This window comes from Rhinopithecus roxellana, chromosome 8, assembly GCF_007565055.1.
Source record: "Rhinopithecus roxellana isolate Shanxi Qingling chromosome 8, ASM756505v1, whole genome shotgun sequence".
Classification (NCBI taxonomy): domain Eukaryota; kingdom Metazoa; phylum Chordata; class Mammalia; order Primates; family Cercopithecidae; genus Rhinopithecus; species Rhinopithecus roxellana.
The window spans coordinates 50758252-50768075 of record NC_044556.1 but is presented as its reverse complement, the minus strand read 5'-3'; the positions used below and the strand labels follow the sequence as shown (position 1 = coordinate 50768075).

Genomic DNA, 9824 nt, shown 5'->3' with positions numbered 1-9824 from the left:
TGCAAGAGAAGTATGAGACTTGGGTCTTCCCTTGGCTGTGTTTAATTCACTCTTCAATTCACTCACTACCTTCTCCCAGGGTGGGGATTATTCTATTCATGAGGGATCCACTCCCATGCCCCAAACAACTCCCATTAACCCCCTCCTCCAACACTGGGGACCACATTTAAACATGTGATTTCGAGGGGACCAATATCTAAACTATAGCAGCCACCATAGATTAATTTTGCTTATTCATGTGCTTCATAAAAATGGAATCATTGGCCGGGTACGGTGGCTCAAGCCTGTAATCCCAGCACTTTGGGAGGCCGAGACAGGCGGATCACAAGGTCAGGAGATCGAGACCTTCCTGGCTAACACGGTGAAACCCCGTCTCTACTAAAAAACACAAAAAACTAGCCGGGTGAGGTGGCGGGCGCCTGTAGTCCCAGCTAATCGGGAGGCTGAGGCAGGAGAATGGCGTAAACCCGGGAGGCGGAGCTTGCAGTGAGCTGAGATCCGGCCACTGCACTCCAGCCTGGGCGACAGAGCCAGACTCCGTCTTAAAAAAAAAAAAAAAAAAAGAAAAAAGGAATCATTTTGGCTGGGCCTGGTGGTTCATGCCTGTCATTCTAACACATTGTGAGGCCAAGGCGGTCAGATCACCTGAGGTCAGGAGTTCGAGACCAGCCTGGCCAACATGGCAAAACCCTGTCTCTACTGAAAATACAAAAATTAGTCAGGCATGATGGCAGGTGCCTGTAATCCCAGCTACGTGGGAGGCTGAGGCAGGGAGAATTTGTTGAACCCGGGAAGCAGAGCTGAGATCGTGCCACTGCGCTCCATCCAGCCTGGGCAATGGAGCAAGACTCTGTCTCAAAAAAAAAAAAAAAAAAAAAAAAAGGAATCATTTAGTATGTTCTCTTGTTTTGACTTTTCTTACTTAGGTGGTTATATATGCCACTAATTTGTTTGATTGTGTTTTACTCTTGTTTCATTTTGTTTTGGCCAAGTAATATCCTATTGATTGTATGATTATCACACAATTTGATATCCATTTTTCTGATGGAAGAAAGGTTTGCTTGTTGGCTACTGTGCATAAGTAACTATGAATATTCTTGTACAATTATTTTTGTGAATATACATACTTATATTATTTTACTTATTTTCCTGGGTATCTAAACCTAGGGATGAAATTGTTTGGTGAATGGGTAGAAAATGGTCACAGAGTTTTGCAAATAAGTTGTATTATTTTACATTTCTATGAAAGATGTAGGCCATTTCCAGGTGCTCTACATTCCCACACACTTAATATTTTCAGTGTTTTAAATTATAGCCATTCCACCATGTGTATGGAGATATCTTATTTTGGTTTTCTCATACCTATTGTTCATTTAGATAACTTCTTATGGAAAAGACCTTTTCAAATGGGGTGTTTGTCATTTTCTTTGTAATCTATAGGAATTCTGTATATATGTTGAATGAGTCCATTTATATATACATTTTTTGATATTATATAGCAAATATTTATTTCTGGTCTACAGATAGCTTTTAAGTTGTTAAACAAAACATAATAAGCAGAAAGTTTTTAAAAATGAAGGGCAATTCACTTGATTGCTTACTGTGGTGAGTGCTACAGTATCTCGTCTAAGAGTCTAAGAAATATTTTCGTATGTCAAGTTCATGAAACTATTTCCTGTTTTTCCTTCACAAGGTTTCTCATTTTAACTTTCATACCTTAAGTTAATTTCAGTGCATGGTGGAGAGTGGTTGTTTTTGTTTTTTGTTTTTTGTTTTTTTTTTTGAGATGGAGTCTTGCTGTGTCGCCCAGGCTGGAGTGCAGTGGCGTGATCTCGGCTCACTGCAAGCTCCGCCTCCCGGGTTCACGCCATTCTCCCGCCTCAGCCTCCGAGTAGCTGGGACTACAGGCGCCCGCCACCACGCCCGGCTAGTTTTTTGTATTTTTTTTTTTTTAGTAGAGACGGGGTTTCACCATGTTAGCCAGGATGGTCTTGATCTCTTGACCTCGTGATCCACCCGCCTCGGCCTCCCAAAGTGCTGGGATTACAGGCTTGAGCCACCGCGCCCGGCCTGAGAGTGGTTGTTAATATTAACTTTTTAAAACAACAAATATTATTTCACTCAAAAACGTTTTACTTAAAAGTCTTTCATTTCCCCAATGAAGGGCATTGGTGTCTCTGGCAGTGCCAGTGCCTTGGTCAGGACGGCAGCGCCTGCCCTGAGCTCTCCGCCTCTCGCGCCCCCCAGCCACGGCGGCCCCAGCAGCAGCGACCAGAGGAGCCCCTGCAGCAGCGCAATGGCCGGGTGGATGCCTCTATCTACAGCCTGGTGGCAGACGGGACCTGTTAGGACGTGGCCATCGTGGGCTACAAGGACTCGCCCTCTGTCTGGGCCACCGTCCCAGGGGAAACTTTCGTCAACATCACCCCAGCTGAGGCTGGTGTCCTGGTTGGCAAAGACTGCTCAAGCTTTTTCATGAATGGGCTGACACTGGGGGGCCAGAAATGTACTGTGGTCCCGGACTCACTGCTGCAGGATGGGGAATTGACTGTGGATCTTCAAATGAAGAGCATCAGTGGAGCCCCCACCTTCAATGTCATTGTCACCATGACTGTCAAGATACTAGGCCTGCTGATGGGCAAAGAAAGTGTCCACGGCAGTTTCATCAACAAGCAGTGTTATGAAATGGCCTCCCACCTTCAGTGTTCCCAGTACTGACCTCCTTTGTTCCTTCCTCTCCACCGCTTTCCACAGCTTTGCCCCACTTTCTGTCTCATACACACATACACCATTTTAATTCTGGGGGCCGTTACCCCACACCCGTTATTGCTGCCAAAACCACTTGGGCTGGGGGCCAGGACTAGAGGGACAGATACCCCCTGTACCCATACCCTTCCTGTGTGTGGTTGGAAAACTTTTTCATTTTGGGGTTTTGAGTTTTTTTAATGAATAAAAAAGATTCTACTAAAAAAATTAAATAACTGTACATATGTGGGCATATTGTTTGAATCTGTATTCTTTTACTTTGATATATTTATGGATAGGTACACCAAACCACCATTTTTAAATTACTGTAGCTTTAAAATCAGGTTTGAAATCTAGCAGAGTAAGTCCTCCAAGTTATTGCTTCTTCAAGACCGACTTGCCTATTCTAGGTTCTTTGATTTTCAAATACATTTTGAAATTAGCTTTTAAATTTCTCTAAAATCTTTTATTAGAAATACTAATCAGAATTGTGTGGATGTACTATGCTAACAAAATTGAGTCTTCCAGTCAATGAACATGATATATATTTCTCTGTTTATTCTTATTTAATTTTCTTACCAATTGCTTTAGGCCTTGTACCTGCCTCATTGCATGTATTCTTAAGCATGTAATGATTCCAGCTATCAATCTCTATTATATTTTATTGAATTTCATTTTCTAGCTGCTAATTGCTAGTATGGAGAAATTAAGGTGATGAAATCAACTTTATGAAGGTATAATTTAGGTACAACAGACTGTACCACTTTAAAATGTATAATTCAATGCATGTTTACAAATGTATACACTAATGGAACTACTGCCACAACCAAGATAGAGGAATTTCCCTATGCCCCAAAGTTTCTTGTACCCCTTTGCAGTTCATCCGTCTTTCAACCCTCAGTTCCAAGAAGCCGCTGTCATTTCAGGTCCGTTTACATTTTTAACTGTTTTCTATAAGTGAAATGATACCTGTGTTCTTTTGTGTCTGCCTTCTTTCATGCATCAACTTCATTTTAAAATCCATGCATATGAGTATTTGCATCAACAGTGAATGCCTTGTAATTGCAAGTAGTATTCCTTCGTGCATCTATACCATGTTTGTTTATACATTCACTTGTGATTGGACATTACTGTGATTCCAGGTTTGGGCTATTATGAAGCTAACATGAGCATCCATATATGGAAGGCCAGGTCTCACTAATGCAGGCCTCCCTAACTACTGTTTCAGTACCGACTGAGTGGTCAAATTAAATATTTAAGAGCAAAAAATAAGCCACTGACCTTATACAAAGGCTAGAATGTAACAAAAGCCCACTAAGAGTTTTGCCTAGGCTTTTCCTGGGCCTTAAAGCATGACAAAATAACAAAGGAATTCTTAACAGGAATCATTTAGGATTAAACAAGTTTTATTGGAGGTCTGAAGGAACTCCCCAAACCTCTGTGATTTAGCAGGAGACAAGATGAGGGTCCCCACCACCTGGACCCATTAAATTAAGTGAATTTACTGAGGCTCCAGAGGAAGGTGTTCAGGACTCAGACCTCAGTTATGGATTAAAAGAAGTTAATCACTTACGTATTTAGATGAATGCACACTTCCACATACACATATAGCTTAGAAGGTACATAAACTCTGGAAAACTTTGTAGTTTTGAGTTGGTCTGGTGATAATTTCCAGGCCTTCTCCCTGTAACCAGTTGCAGAAGTAAAAATTCTCTTCCTCCTCAGTTCATCTGCATCTCGTTACTGGGCCGTGAGATATAGCAGCCTGCCCCTCAGTTTGGTCTGGAATCACACATACAGATCATTGTGCAGACATAGTGTGTATTTTCCTAGGAATGGAATGACTGTCCGTCTGATTTGTATATGTTTAACCTTTAAGAAACTGTCAAATTTTCAAAGGAGTTGTACCATTGTTCATTCCCACAAGTATAAGACTTCCAAGTGCTTTATATCCTCACCAACATGTACTATTTTCAGCCTTTTTAATTTCAGCCATTCTCATGGATACGTACGGGTATCTCATTGTTGTAATGACTGATCTCCCTGATGACTAAACAATGGAGCATCTTTTCCTATGCTAATTGACCATTCATGTATCTTCTTTTCTGAAGTATCTATTCAAGTCTTTTGAGAAATTGTTTCATTGTGCTGTTTATCTTATCAGACTGCATTATATATATACACACACACTCTAAAAAAACCCTTTGTTGGAGATAAATATGATATGTCCTATATTGTGGCTTCTTTATATGTTCTCTTAATGTTCCCTATTTGGAAATAATGATAGATATTCTTCAAAACGGGGAATATATATATATGTGTGTGTGTGTGTATACATACATTTATGTCCTAAGAATCATTAATTAGACATATATGTGAGTATCTATTTCTGGATTCTCTCTTCTCTTCCACTGATATATGTTTTATTTTTTTCAACAAAACACATGCTCTTGATTTTCTTTTTTTTTTTAATTTTTAAAATTTATTTATTATACTTTAAGTTCTAGGGTACATGTGCATAACGTACAGGTTTGTTACATATGTATACTTGTGCCATGTTGGTGTGCTGCACCCATCAACTCGTCAGCACCCATCAATTCATCATTTATATCAGGTATAACTCCCAATGCAATCCCTCCCCCCTCCCCCCTCCCCATGATAGGCCCCGGTGTGTGATGTTCCCCTTCCCAAGTCCAAGTGATCTCATTGTTCAGTTCCCACCTATGAGTGAGAACATGCGGTGTTTGGTTTTCTGTTCTTGTGATAGTTTGCTAAGAATGATGGTTTCCAGCTACATCCATGTCCCTACAAAGGACGCAAACTCATCCTTTTTTATGGCTGCATAGTATTCCATGGTGTATATGTGCCACATTTTCTTAATCCAGTCTGTCACAGATGGACATTTGGGTTGATTCCAAGTCTTTGCTATTGTGAATAGTGCCGCAATAAACATACGTGTGCATGTGTCTTTATAGCAGCATGATTTATAATCCTTTGGGTATATACCCAGTAGTGGGATGCCTGGGTCATATGGTACATCTAGTTCTAGATCCTTGAGGAGTTGCCATACTGTTTTCCATAATGGTTGAACTAGTTTACAATCCCACCAACAGTGTAAAAGTGTTCCTATTTCTCCACATCCTCTCCAACACCTGTTGTTTCCTGACTTTTTTTTTTTTTTTTTTTTTTTTTTGAGACGGAGTCTTGCTCTGTCGCCCGGGCTGGAGTGCAGTGGCCGGATCTCAGCTCACTGCAAGTTCCGCCTCCTGGGTTTATGCCATTCTCCTGCCTCAGCCTCCGGAGTAGCTGGGACTACAGGCGCCCGCCACTTCGCCTGGCTAGTTTTTTGTATTTTTAGTAGAGACGGGGGTTTCACCATGTTAGCCAGGATGGTCTCGATCTCCTGACCTCGTGATCCACCCGTCTTGGCCTCCCAAAGTGCTGGGATTACAGGCTTGAGCCACCGCGCCCGGCTTCCTGACTTTTTAATGATTGCCATTCTAACTGGTGTGAGATGGTATCTCATTGTGGTTTTGATTTGCATTTCTCTGATGGCCAGTGATGATGAGCATTTTTTCATGTGTCTGTTGGCTGTATGAATGTCTTCTTTTGAGAAATGTCTGTTCATATCCTTTGTCCACTTTTTGATGGGGTTGTTTTTTTCTTGTATATTTGTTTGAGTTATTTGTAGATTCTGGATATTAGCCCTTTGTCAGATGAGTAGATTGCAAAAATTTTCTCCCATTCTGTAGGTTGCCTGTTCACTCTGATGGTAGTTTCTTTTGCTGTGCAGAAGCTCTTTAGTTTAATTAGATCCCATTTGTCAATTTTGGCTTTTGCTGCTGTTGCTTTTGGTGTTTTAGACATGAAGTCCTTGCCCATGCCTATGTCCTGAATGGTACTACCTAGGTTTTCTTCTAGGGTTTTTATGGTATTAGGTCTAACATTTAAGTCTCTAATCCATCTTGAATTAATCTTCATATAAGGAGTAAGGAAAGGATCCAGTTTCAGCTTTCTACTTATGGCTAGCCAATTTTCCCAGCACCATTTATTAAATAGGGAATCCTTTCCCCATTTCTTGTTTCTCTCCGGTTTGTCAAAGATCAGATGGCTGTAGATGTGTGGTATTATTTCTGAGGACTCTGTTCTGTTCCATTGGTCTACATCTCTGTTTTGGTACCAGTACCATGCTGTTTTGGTTACTGTAGCCTTGTAGTAGAGTTTGAAGTCAGGTAGCGTGACGCCTCCAGCTTTGTCCTTTTGACTTAGGATTGTCTTGGCAATGCGGGCTCTTTTTCGGTTCCATATGAACTTTAAAGCAGTTTTTTCCAATTCTGTGAAGAAACTCATTGGTAGTTTGATGGGGATGGCATTGAATCTATAAATAGCCTTGGGCAGTATGACCATTTTCACGATATTGATTCTTCCTAACCATGAGCATGGTATGTTCTTCCATTTGTTTGTGTCCTCTTTTACTTCACTGAGCAGTGGTTTGTAGTTCTCCTTGAAGAGGTCCTTTACATCTCTTGTAAGTTGGATTCCTAGGTATTTTATTCTCTTTGAAGCAATTGTGAATGGAAGTTCATTCATGATTTGGCTCTCTGTCTGTTACTGGTGTATAAGAATGCTTGTGATTTTTGCACATTAATTTTGTATCCTGAGACTTTGCTGAAGTTGCTTATCAGCTTAAGGAGATTTTGGGCTGAGACGATGGGGTTTTCTAAATATACAATCATGTCATCTGCAAACAGGGACAATTTGACTTCTTCTTTTCCTAACTGAATACCCTTGATTTCTTTCTCTTGCCTGATTGCCCTAGCCAGAACTTCCAACACTATGTTGAATAGGAGTGGTGAGAGAGGGCATCCCTGTCTTGTGCCAGTTTTCAAAGGGAATTTTTCCAGTTTTTGCCCATTCAGAATGATATTAGCTGTGGGTTTGTCATAAATAGCTCTTATCATTTTGAGGTACGTTCCATCAATACCGAATTTATTGAGCGTTTTTAGCATGAAGGGCTGTTGAATTTTGTCAAAAGCCTTTTCTGCATCTATTGAGATAATCATGTGGTTCTTGTCTTTGGTTCTGTTTATATGCTGGATTATGTTTATTGACTTGCGAATGTTGAACCAGACTTGCATCCCAGGGATGAAGCCCACTTGATCATGGTGGATAAGCTTTTTGATGTGCTGCTGAATCCGGTTTGCCAGTATTTTATTGAGGATTTTTACATCGATGTTCATCAGGGATATTGGTCTAAAATTTTCTTTTTTTGTTGTGTCTCTGCCAGGCTTTGGCATCAGGATGATGTTGGCCTCATAAAATGAGTTAGGGAGGATTCCCTCTTTTTCTATTGATTGGAATAGTTTCAGAAGGAATGGTACCAGCTCCTCCTTGTACCTCTGGTAGAATTCAGCTGTGAATCCATCTGGTCCTGGACTTTTTTTGGTTGGTAGGCTATTAATTATTGCCTCAATTTCAGAGCCTACTATTGGTCTATTCAGGGATTCAACTTCTTCCTGGTTTAGTCTTGGAAGAGTGTAAGTGTCCAGGAAATTATCCATTTCTTCTAGATTTTCTAGTTGATTTGCGTAGAGGTGTTTATAGTATTCTCTGATGGTAGTTTGTATTTCTGTGGGGTCGGTAGTGATATCCCCTTTATCATTTTTTATTGCGTCTATTTGATTCCTCTCTCTTTTCTTCTTTATTAGTCTTGCTAGCGGTCTGTCAATTTTGTTGATCTTTTCAAAAAACCAACTCCTGGATTCATTGATTTTTTGGAGGGTTTTTTGTGTCTCTATCTCCTTCAGTTCTGCTCTGATCTTAGTTATTTCTTGCCTTCTGCTAGCTTTTGAATGTGTTTGCTCTTGCCTCTCTAGTTCTTTTAATTGTGATGTTAGAGTGTCAATTTTAGATCTTTCCTGCTTTCTCTTGTGGGCATTTAGTGCTATAAATTTCCCTCTACACACTGCTTTAAATGTGTCCCAGAGATTCTGGTATGTTGTATCTTTGTTCTCATTGGTTTCAAAGAACATCTTTATTTCTGCCTTCATTTCGTTATGTACCCAGTAGTCATTCAGGAGCAGGTTGTTCAGTTTCCATGTAGTTGAGCGGTTTTGATTGAGTTTCTTAGTCCTGAGTTCTAGTTTGATTGCACTGTGGTCTGAGAGACAGTTTGTTATAATTTCTTTTCTTTTACATTTGCTGAGGAGTGCTTTACTTCCAATTATGTGGTCAATTTTGGAAGAAGTGCGATGTGGTGCTGAGAAGAATGTATATTCTGTTGATTTGGGGTGGAGAGTTCTATAGATGTCTATTAGGTGCGCTTGGTGCCGAGATGAGTTCAATTCCTGGATATCCTTGTTAACTTTCTGTCTCGTTGATCTGTCTAATGTTGACAGTGGAGTGTTGAAGTCTCCCATTATTATTGTATTGGAGTCTAAGTCTCTTTGTAAGTCTCTAAGGACTTGCTTTATGAATCTGGGTGCTCCTGTATTGGGTGCATATATATTTTTAGGATACATGCTCTTGATTTTCATAGCTGTATAGTAATTCTGGAAATAGGTAGTGAATTTATTTACCATTATTCTTTTATAATATTGCTCTTTTATTCTTGATCATTGACATTTCCATATAAATGGTAGAATCAGCTTGTAAATTTCTACCAGAATGCTGGTTGGAGTTTTTATTAGAATTGTATTGGATCTGGAGATCAATTTGGGAAGAACTGACTTTTTAAATATAACAACTCTTCTGATCCATGACAAGGTTTATCTCCCCACTAATTTAGTTCTTTTATAATTTCTCAAAGCAGTTTTTGTAGTCTTTGGTGTACTGGCCCTTCATAAATTTTGTTGACTTTCTTTCTTCTTTTTTTTTTTCTGAGATGGAGTTACCCAAGCTGGAGTGCCGTGATGCGATCTCGGCTCACTGCCACCTCTGCCTCCCGGGTTCCTGTGATCCTCATGCCTCAGCTTCCTGAGTAGCTGGGACTACAGTCATGTGCCACCACACCCAGCTAATTTTTTGTATTTTTAGTAGAGATGGGATTTCCCCATGTTTTGCTTGATGGTCTTGATCTC

The 9824-nt window shown here is 40.3% G+C and overlaps 1 pseudogene; it reads left to right on the top strand.

Moving 5' to 3' along the window:
• The first annotated feature begins 2296 nt into the window (after window positions 1-2296).
• LOC104660338 lies at window positions 2297-2871 on the top strand (annotated as a pseudogene).
• Window positions 2872-9824: the final 6953 nt, after the last annotated feature.